This window comes from Lissotriton helveticus, chromosome 1_1 (genome assembly GCF_964261635.1).
Source record: "Lissotriton helveticus chromosome 1_1, aLisHel1.1, whole genome shotgun sequence".
Lineage (NCBI taxonomy): Eukaryota > Metazoa > Chordata > Amphibia > Caudata > Salamandridae > Lissotriton > Lissotriton helveticus.
Window position 1 is genome coordinate 1,309,119,239 of NC_136057.1, and position 11,460 is coordinate 1,309,130,698.

Genomic DNA, 11,460 nt, shown 5'->3' on the forward strand with positions numbered 1-11,460 from the left:
TGGGAGAAACCAAGGTGGGCACCGAAAAAATATGACGAGTAGGAAGCAGGGAAGCCCCCACCCCCTTCAAGATTAAGGAGCGCCATGAAAAGAAAACCAACAAGCGCTCGGTATTGCTGTGGGGGGGGGAGTGGTGGGGGGGGAGCAGCATCCTTTGATGTGCGAGCGAGTGGGAGGGAACAACCATGTGGGGTGTGATTGAGAAGTGAGGCCAAGCGCGGGCTTGGAAATCGTCGCGCTTGAGTACCTCACATGCATTGGGGACAATCCTCGCTGGTTTCAAGAGTTTGTTTCGCCTACATTAGATCGACACCTGCAATGCGCAAGCGCATTGGCAGAGGCCGACCTAAAAAATGGCAGCTAAGTGTAGAGCCGTAAAAAACAAAAGGGTAGGTTAGCGAATGTTGGAAAGGCGACCCCAGGGGAGACAGAAGGTGTCTGACTGTCCGCCCCGAGACCCACCTCTCCGTATAGGAATAGGCCGAGCACCGTAGGGAGGCCTCCTTGGCGAGGCTCCTCTCCTACAATCGTACCAGCTGAGCAATCACACTACTTACAGATGGACACCACACAGGAGGAAAATCCACAAGAATCTTTATATAAGCAATTAAGGCAAGTCCTTTGCAGGTTAGCAGGCAAGGATCGAGGGATCCGTAAAGTCTTGGTTTCGGGGATAGAGGGTAGCGGGACAGTCTTGGCACCAACTGGTGCGTGGATAGTTCAAGGGGTCAGGCCGCGACAGCGTCAGCAGGGCCTCGAAGATGATTCAGTTCGGTCAGGCCGCGACAGCGTCAGCAGGGCCTCGAAGATGGTTCAGTTCGGTCAGGCCGCGACAGCGTCAGCAGGGCCTCGAAGATGGTTCAGTTCGGTCAGGCCGCGACAGCGTCAGCAGGGCCTCGAAAATGGTTCAGTTCGGTCAGGCCGCGACAGCGTCAGCAGGGCCTCGAAGGTGGTTCAGCTTGGTCAGGCCGCGACAGCGTCAGCAGGGCCTCAAAGATGGTTCAGTTCGGTCAAGCCGCGACAGCGTCAGCAGGGCCTCGAAGATGGTTCAGTTCGGTCAGGCCGCGACAGCGTCAGCAGGGCCTCGAAGGTGGTTCAGCTTGGTCAGGCCGCGACAGCGTCAGCAGGGCCTCGAAGGTTCCAGGGGCAAGGGTTCAGATCCGGATCAGCCGCGACAAGGTCAGCAGGGCTTCGACTCCTAGATACAACTGGAGTCCTAATCCAGGGCTGGCCCAGATATAGGACTGGAGTCCTTTGATGTCCGGACCCTCGCGCCTGGGGTTCAGAGGGGCCAGGATGAAGGTGTCCAGACACCCAGCAAGGGGGTGGAGCCAGCGCCCAGGGAGGCTGAAGGGCGATCGATACCAGGCGTCCGGGGACGGCAGGAGGGCCATCGAAACTCCCCTCTTCCGGGCTCCGCCAAGTGCCCACTCTACCACCTGGGAGGATCTTGGTGTCTCGATGTCGGGGCTGCGTTGAGGCCGGGGCCAGGGATGGCTGCGGCCACGTTCTCGGGACGTGATGGGCCCAAGATGGAGTCGGGCCGGAAATGGTGGCCTGGCCTGGTCGCCAGACCGGCGGTGTTGGCGAGCAGGGTCCGCCGGGGGGGAGAGCCATGGGTTGCCAGGGGGGCTGCTCTAGTCGAGGGTTCGTGTTCAGGGGGGTCGACAGCGGGTCGACGGAGGGCCGATGTCGTCCCAGGCCCGCCATGCGGGAGGGGTAGGACCACGCCACGAGGCCGAGTCCAACACACGTCCCCTCCATCTGAAGGCGGGGAGAGTCACCCATCTTCCTGGGGATTCTCCTCGTCGAGGCGGAAGAATCGGGACAGGCCGTCAGCATTGGCGTGGTCGTCGCCAGGGCGATGCGCCACCGTGAAGTCTATCCCTTGGAGGGAGATGGACCAGCGCAGCAGCTTTGGGTTTTCGCCACGCTTCTGCATCAGCCACCGCAGGGGCCGGTGGTCAGTCTGGACCCGGAAGTGGGTGCCGAAGAGGTAGGGCCTGAGTTTCTTGAGGGCCCATACGACGGCGAAGGCCTCTCTTTCAATGGTGCTCCATCGCTGCTCTCTGGCCAGCAGCCGCCGGCTGATGAAGACCACAGGATGGTCAATCCCCTCGGGGTCAATCTGGGATAGGACCGCCCCGATGCTGTGCTCCGAGGCGTCGGTCTGGACTACAAACTCCCGGCTGTAGTCAGGGGCTTGGAGCACAGGGGCGGTGCACATGGCTGTTTTCAAAGTCTCGAAGGCCACCTGACACGTGGGTGTCCATTGTACTTTTTGTGGCCGGTTCTTTGAGGTCAGTTCAGTGAGGGGCCCCACAATGCTCCCATAGTTCTTGATGAATCGCCGATAATATCCAGTGAGCCCCAGGAAGGCCCGGACGGCTGTCTGGGTGACCGGGGGCTCCCAGGCCACGATGGCGTCAATCTTGGGTTGGAGGGGAGCCACGTGGCTGCTCCCCACTTGGTGTCCCAGGTAGGTCACGGATCCTTGACCTATCTGGCACTTGCTGGCTTTCACAGTTAGTCCGGCCCGGCGGAGGGCCGTCAGGACCTCCCAGAGGTGCGTCAGGTGCTCGGCCCAGTGGAGGCTGTACACTGCAATGTCGTCTAGATAGGCGGCGCTGAATTCTTCTAGCCCCGCCAGCACCTTGTTCACCAGTCTCTGGAAGGTGGCTGGGGCATTTTTCATGCCGAAGGGCATCACCTTGAATTGGAAGTGGCCATCGGGTGTGGAGAATGCCGACCGCTCCTGGGCGCCTGGAGTGAAGCCGATCTGCCAGTACCCGGCTGTGAGGTCGAAGGTACTGAGGTACTTGGCGGCTCCCAGGCGGTCGATTAGTTCATCGGCCCGGGGGATGGGATGTGCGTCGGTTCTGGTAACAGCATTCAGTCCCCGGTAGTCGAAACAAAACCTGAGTTCTGGAGGGGTGCCAGGTGCGGCGGCTTTTGGGACCAGGACCACTGGGCTGGCCCAGGGACTGTCGGAGGGTTCGACCACCCCCAGGGCCAGCATCTTGGTAACTTCTGTCTGGATGCAGGCCCGAACTCAGTCGGGAATTCGGTAGGCCTGGTGTCGCACTGGCTGGCTGTCCCCGGTGTCGACATCGTGGACACACCACTGGGTCACCCCGGGGGTGAGGGAGAACAGGTCCTAAATCGCCCCAACAGTTCTTGGCAGTCTCGGCGTTGCGCTGGGGTCAGGTCGGAGGAGAGAGAGATCCCCTCGATGGAGCCGTCCTTCTCAGCGCACTTTAGGAGGTCGGGCAGGGGCTCGGAGTCGTCTTCGGCCCCATCGTCGGTAGCTAGCAGCAGGCTCAGTTCTGTGTGGGCAAAATGAGGCTTGAGCCGGTTGGCGTGCAGAACCCGTAGGGGGTTTCGGGGGGGACTCCATGTCCACGAGATAGTTGACAGGGCTCTTGCGCTCGATCACTTTGAAGGGGCCCGACCATTTGTCCTGGAGGGCACAAGGTTCGACTGGGGACATGACCCAGACCCGCTGGCCCGGCTAGAACTCGATGGATGAAGAGTTCTGGTCATACCAGCGTTTCATGTCCTCCTGGCTGGCCTCAAGATTGACCTCGGCAAGGGCCCGGAACTTCCGAGTCTGGCTTCGTAGGGTCAGGAGGTACCGGTAGACATCCGGCGGTGCGTCTTGGACTGTAGTTTCCCAGCCTTCTTTGACCAGGCTGAGGGGACCTCGGACAGGGTGCCCGTACAAGAGTTCAAAGGGGCTGAAGCCCAGGGATTTCTGTGGTACCTCCCGATAGGCGAACAAGAGGCAGGGCAGCAGGACGTCCCATTTGCGGCGGAGGGGCTCTTCTAGGCCCTGGATCATCCCCTTGAGGGTCCGGTTAAACCGCTCCACAAGTCCATTCCCTTGGGGGTGATACGGGGTGGTGAATTTATATGTGACCCCGCACTGTTGCCACAGGGACCGCATATACTTTGATATAAAGTTTGTGCCCCGATCGCTCACGACTTCTCGGGGGAACCCCACTCTGGAGAAGATCTCCATCAGTGCTCGGCCCACCACGGGAGCCGTTATGGTTCGTAGGGGGATGGCTTCGGGATAGCGGGTGGCATGGTCCACCAGGACGAGGATGAAGCGATGCCCTTGCGAGGTTCGGGGGTCCAGGGGCCCCACGATGTCTATCCCCCCTCGTTCGAAGGGAGTGGTCACTACTGGAAAGGGTTGGAGCGGGGCCTTCACCTTCCCTCCGCTCTTTCCGCTGGCTTGGCATGTCGGGCAGGTGCGGCAGTGGTTATGCACATCGTTGCACATCTTCGGCCAGTAGAAATGGGTCACCAGGCGGCTGTAAGTTTTGTCCTGCCCCAGGTGCCCGGCGAGGGGCACATCGTGTGCCAGGTTCAAAAGGAAGTCTCTGAATCGTAGGGGGACCACCAACACTCGGCTGGCCCCTAGCTCTGCAATTTTCTGTTCACTGTATAGGAGGCCGTGGTCCCAGTAGACCCAGTGGGACCCCGAGGTGTCCCCGGCAGCTTGGGCGGTGGCTTGCTGTCGGGTCCCCTCGAGGGAGGGGCAGGCCTTCTGTTCCTGCCGGAATTGTTCTCGGGTGGGACCACCCTCTTGGCGCCATTGGGCTAGTTCGGGGATGTCGCTGATTTTGGCGCTGCCTTCTTGGTCACGCTCCGATGGCTCGGGCTCGGGGTCGGATTCTTCATTGACTACGGGCGGTGGGGGCACGGGCCACTCCGGCTCTTTAGTCGGGGTGGCCTCGGGTGCCGCCAGGGCCCGGGCGGTCATGGATCGGGTCGTCGCGCAGACCCACTCTGGTAGTCCCATCATTCCTAGATGCTCTCTCCGTTCGACTTGGGCCCAGGGAGAGCTCTCAAGGTCGTTTCCAAGGAGGCAGTCCACGGGGGCGTCATCCCGGACGGTCACTTTGAGGGTGTCCGACACCCCCCCCCCACTCGAAGGGGATTCGGGCCATCTGACACAGAGTTTCGGAGTTGTCGGCGGCCCTCACGGGCATCGCACGTTTGGTATGATCTGTTCTGGGATCACCAAGTGGCAGCGGACAGCCGTCACACTGGCTCCCATGTCTCGGAGGGCTTCGGTCCGTCGTCCATTGATGTGGACCCACTGACGGTACTTTTGAGTGTTCCTCGGTAGCGGGGCCTGGGGAACCATGTCTCTTTCGCCCAGGCAGGCTAGGGCCATGGCGGCCGGCTCATACTCGGTCTGATCTTCGCTGTAGACCTCTTCGTCTTCTTCTCCCCCTTCCCCCAGGGCTGCAGCAGCGAACTGGTGGGTCGGAGGCCCGGTGGTGCCGGGGCGCTGGTTCATGGGGCAGAGGGGGTCACTGGCATAGTGACCGGTCCGCTGGCATCTGTGGCACGTAATGTTCGGGTGGGGCCCCGGCCGTGCTGGTGGGGGCCCTCTTCTGGTCAGGGCTGGCGAAGTATTCTTCTGGGGGGACCCCCGAGGCGGACTCCGGCCCGGGGCCGACGGGAAGTCTCGGCTCCTGTTCTGGCCTCCTCCGCCGCCACGCTGGCGGGGGTGCCCCTGGCCGTTCCGTCCCGTTTCTCCTATCGGGGTCCGGGGGACCCGGGTGCTTACCCATCGATCAGCCTCGACGGCGAGTTTTCGGGGCTCGGTCAGCTTACTGTCGAGGAGATGCTGCCTGAGCTCGACAAAGCAGTTGTTGGAGAGGTGCTCCCAAACGATGAGGTCGAACAGCTGCTCGTAGGTGGACACTTTGCTGCCCTTTGTCCATCCTTCCAGGGCCCGGCTATAAAAGTTTACGTACTCCACCCACGTGGTACCGGGAATCTTTTTGCAGTCTCTGAACCTCTGTCGGTACATCTCGGGGGTGAGGCCATACCGGGTGAGCAGGGCGTCCTTCATGTGGTCATAGGAAGACATCACGTCCTCGGCCAGCTCTAGCAGGGTGTCTCTTCCTTCGCTGACGAATCTTCCCCACAAGCCGGCACCCCAATCTTTTCGCGGGATGCGGTGCGGGGTCATGGCAACTTCATACACCTTGAACCATTGCTGGATATCGTCATTTTTGTAGTATTCCTTGACGATATCCTTGGGAATGTGGACCTTCGGGCCGGCAGGAGGTGGAGCGTTCCGGATTACCGCGGCGCCAGCCTCTTCGATCTTGGCTTTGATCTCTAGTTCTTTGAGGCCACGCTCGTGTTCGTACGTGAGCTTTTTTTCATCCAATTCTCTTTGCCTCCGCCTCTCTTGCAGATCTCCCTCTAATCGTAGTTGTTCAATGGCCATTTTCTTTGCTGCTAATTGAAGCTCTCCATCCAGCCGGAGTCGGGCGAGCTCTAGTTCATGGAGCCGACTCCTCTCTCGCTCCCGGGCATCTTCGTGGGAGAGGCCCGGTTCTTTGTTGGCGGTTCTTTCTTCCACTGGGGCTATGACTGTACTCAGGGGTACTTCTAGGACAATGTCCTCGTTGGCTTGGGGTGGGGTCGCTCCGGTCTCCACCCATGTTTGTAATGCGTCTTTAAAATCGTTTTTTGTGCTTAGTCCGGTGGTAGCGATACCTAGGGCTTTGCAGAATTGTTTGAGTTCTTTATGGGTGTACTCCTCTAATAGTTCTTTCTGGAATTCTGCGGTTGTTCCGGCTTCTTTAGTAGTCATCGTGGTCGTGGGTCTCTGTTAGTAGTGGCGAGTTACTCGCTGTACGATTTGCGCGGGCTCGGATCCCGTCGCTTGCCACCAATGTTGGAAAGGCGACCCCAGGGGAGACAGAAGGTGTCTGACTGTCCGCCCCGAGACCCACCTCTCCGTATGGAATAGGCCGAGCGCCGTAGGGAGGCCTCCTTGGCGAGGCTCCTCTCCTACAATCGTACCAGCTGAGCAATCACACTACTTACAGATGGACACCACACAGTAGGAAAATCCACAAGAATCTTTATATAAGCAATTAAGGCAAGTCCTTTCCAGGTTAGCAGGCAAGGATCGAGGGATCCGTAAAGTCTTGGTTTCGGGGATAGGGGGTAGCGGGACAGTCTTGGCACCAACTGGTGCGTGGATAGTTCAAGGGGGCAGGCCGCGACAGCGTCAGCAGGGCCTCGAAGATGGTTCAGCTCGGTCAGGCCGCGACAGCGTCAGCAGGGCCTCGAAGATGGTTCAGTTCGGTCAGGCCGCGACAGCGTCAGCAGGGCCTCGAAGATGGTTCAGTTCGGTCAGGCCGCGACAGCGTCAGCAGGGACTCGAAGATGGTTCAGTTCGGTCAGGCCGCGACAGCGTCAGCAGGGCCTCGAAGGTGGTTCAGCTTGGTCAGGCCGCGACAGCGTCAGCAGGGCCTCGAAGATGTTCAGTTCGGTCAGGCCGCGACAGCGTCAGCAGGGCCTCGAAGATGGTTCAGTTCGGTCAGGCCGCGACAGCGTCAGCAGGGCCTCGAAGGTGGTTCAGCTTGGTCAGGCCGCGACAGCGTCAGCAGGGCCTCGAAGGTTCCAGGGGCAAGGGTTCGGATCCGGATCAGCCGCGACAAGGTCAGCAGGGCTTCGACTCCTAGATACAACTGGAGTCCTAATCCAGGGCTGGCCCAGATATAGGACTGGAGTCCTTTAATGTCCGGACCCTCGCGCCTGGGGTTCAGAGGGGCCGGGATGAAGGTGTCCAGACACCCAGCAGGGGGGTGGAACCAGCGCCCAGGGAGGCTGAAGGGCGATCGATAGCAGGCGTCCGGGGACGGCTGGAGGGCCATGGGAGACAGAAGGTGTCTGACTGTCCGCCCCGAGACCCACCTCTCCGTATGGAATAGGCCGAGCGCCGTAGGGAGGCCTCCTTGGCGAGGCTCCTCTCCTACAATCGTACCAGCTGAGCAATCACACTACTTACAGATGGACACCACACAGTAGGAAAATCCACAAGAATCTTTATATAAGCAATTAAGGCAAGTCCTTTCCAGGTTAGCAGGCAAGGATCGAGGGATCCGTAAAGTCTTGGTTTCGGGGATAGGGGGTAGCGGGACAGTCTTGGCACCAACTGGTGCGTGGATAGTTCAAGGGGGCAGGCCGCGACAGCGTCAGCAGGGCCTCGAAGATGGTTCAGCTCGGTCAGGCCGCGACAGCGTCAGCAGGGCCTCGAAGATGGTTCAGTTCGGTCAGGCCGCGACAGCGTCAGCAGGGCCTCGAAGATGGTTCAGTTCGGTCAGGCCGCGACAGCGTCAGCAGGGACTCGAAGATGGTTCAGTTCGGTCAGGCCGCGACAGCGTCAGCAGGGCCTCGAAGGTGGTTCAGCTTGGTCAGGCCGCGACAGCGTCAGCAGGGCCTCGAAGATGTTCAGTTCGGTCAGGCCGCGACAGCGTCAGCAGGGCCTCGAAGATGGTTCAGTTCGGTCAGGCCGCGACAGCGTCAGCAGGGCCTCGAAGGTGGTTCAGCTTGGTCAGGCCGCGACAGCGTCAGCAGGGCCTCGAAGGTTCCAGGGGCAAGGGTTCGGATCCGGATCAGCCGCGACAAGGTCAGCAGGGCTTCGACTCCTAGATACAACTGGAGTCCTAATCCAGGGCTGGCCCAGATATAGGACTGGAGTCCTTTAATGTCCGGACCCTCGCGCCTGGGGTTCAGAGGGGCCGGGATGAAGGTGTCCAGACACCCAGCAGGGGGGTGGAACCAGCGCCCAGGGAGGCTGAAGGGCGATCGATAGCAGGCGTCCGGGGACGGCTGGAGGGCCATCGAAACTCCCCTCTTCCGGGCTCCGCCAAGTGCCCACTCTAACCCCTGGGAGGATCTTGGTGCCTCGATGTCGGGGCTTCGCTGAGGCCAGGGCCAGGGATGGCTGCGGCCACGTGCTCGGGACGTGATGGGCCCAAGATGGAGTCGGGCCGGAAATGGTGGCCTGGCCTGGTCGCCAGACCGGCGGTGTTGGCGAGCAGGGTCCGCCGGGGTCCCAGGGGGGGAGAGCCGTGGGTTGCCTGGGGAGCTGCTCTCGTCGAGGGTTCGTGTTCAGGGGGGTCGACAGCGGGTCGACGGAGGGCCGATGTCGTCCCAGGCCCGCCATGCGGGAGGGGTAGGACCACGCCACGAGGCCGAGTCCAACAGCGAAGATCCATGATCGAGCAAGAAAAGGAAGTGCCAAATTCAAGAAAAGGACAGTTCAATCACTACAGAGACATGAACAATGGGCAAAAAGGCTTAAGGTGCTAGTACTGAGCCAGAGACAATGAAAAGGCCTCTCAGTTAAGAGCCATGAACATACAGCAAATGACAGCTCAGTACAGAGCCAGGAACCAACCACAAATTTTCACCTACGCACAGGAAACAACCATAGAGCTTCTGACTACAGAATCTTGAAAGAACAATGAGGAGGCAGCTGAGTACATGACTAGGAAATAACAATCAAAAGGTAGGCTGCTACTAAGCTGTGACTGACTAATGAAAAGCTAGGTTAGCATTTAGGTGTCACTCAGGCTTACTCTTACTTCCCCTAGTCGCAGTCGTTGCTTTTGAATGATCCACATGTGGTGGGTTATGGTAAAAGTTGTTCTGCATATATTTTCTTCCCTTTCTTCCTCCCATGGAAAACACTTTTGCATGAAGAGAAATTCCTTCCACTATATTCCTAGAAAATGTGGGGCGTTTGAGTATGGTATGCTCCAAACTCCAAATCTGGGTGTCACCTAAGGGTGGGCCTAGTTCGCGAAGTAGCGCTACGCGAAGCTACGCGAAGTGCACTTCGCACTACACGAACTTCACGTAGCACTACGCGAGCTGCGTAGTAGCATGTTCGCACTGTGCAAGATGCGTTTTCAATGATTGCACAGTGCGGACAAGCATCCGGCACTGTGCAAGCATTGAAAACGGCATCTTGCACAGTGCGAGCTGTAGTTTTATGCTGCTCGAGTAGATTATTACTCGAGCGGCAGCTTTCTCAACGCGAACAGGTAGTTTCTCATTGAGAGCGGTCGCGAGCATGTGCAACCACTCACAATGAGAAACCTGACCTCCTCGCGTTGAGAATCTTGCCGGGATGTCATTTTGATTGCTCGCGGTCGCGAACATGACGTTCAGGACCGCGAACAAGCAAAAAATGACCGCTGCACTACGCTACGCTGCACTACGCATGTTCGCACTGTGCTACGTGCAGCTCGCGTAGTGCGAAGTTGCAAAAACTTCGCAAACTCCGTGAGCGTAGCGTAGTGGTTCGCCCAGGGTTAGTGTCACCACTATCCTGATTCTTGAATTCATTTTATAAGTCATTGCTTTCAGACTTGACATTCCAATGGGTTCAACTGAAATAAAACCTACCTCTTCCAGAATGCATTAATGTAATACTTAGCAGTCTAAAGGCCTGGTAACTACTTCAGCAGTCCGACTGCCGGAACACCGTGGCTGGTGGAAGACCGCAGTGCCAGCAGACTTCACACCAACGTATTACGATTTTACCACGGTGCGCGCAGTTTGGTTGCAGAGATCTTGAGGCAATGGTGATTAGTTTTCCATATGTATAGATGCCTGTGTGGACATTTCGACTGCATATGTATCGAGTGCCCACATATGCATAATACATGTGGAAAATTACCACTTCCCCATTGCAGGAGTCTGACCAATATGTGAGCAGTCCAGGCAATGGGTATATGGTACAAAAGGGACTTACCTGTATTTCTCAGTAAACAGGGTTGTAACCCTCAGGGTGAAGATGCTGCTGTGAAGGGGGACCTGAAAAGAGGAACTGCTAAAAAAAAATAGGAAAGGGGTGAGTATGCACCCCAATCCTTCGTTTCCGCCGACTTGAAGCTGGGGGGCCCACCTGCGCAGTTGGCTTGTTGGAAAGCCAACTCTTAATACAGACCACGATGAAAGTACTCCATGCCGCCCTATGGCAGCTGTTTACCCCGACCGCAGCTGCAGTGGTCTGCAGATGACTTGCAGTCTCTGCAGTTCGGCTGTGGTCTTTGAAATAGCAATCTGACCATCTCATAATACGGCGGTCGGGCCGCCGAGCTCGCGGTGGTCAGACCACGGGTACAGTGGTTCGCGGACCACCAAACTCGTAATAAGGCCCTAAGGCTGGAAATAAGGTGTCCTTGTTGCAAGGAGTGACATAGTTTGAAGAACGTTTCCACTGTAATTACAGTCATATGCCTTGTGTTTTTGTTACAAAGATGATTGGGCTGAGTAATTTCTTTGGGTGTACATTACACAAAGTTACAACTATGTGGGTCTTTCCAACTTCCAAGTGACGAACCCTTGATACCCACCTGTAAATCCCAATGTCCTCCCCTCTTGTGAAATTGTGTCAGGGAACAACCAGGTTACCTTGTGGATTTTCTGCAGTTGTACATTCCAAGTGTGACTGTGAATACCTGCACACTGTAATGCATGATTCAAGAGGTGTCACTTGAAAGCAGGACAGTGGCCCTTTACAGAGCAACAACAGCCAGCCTCTGTGCGTCTCGGATGTATGACGTTACAATGCATACTTTTACAAAGCATGCCTTTACAACGCATTTTTTACAACGCAAC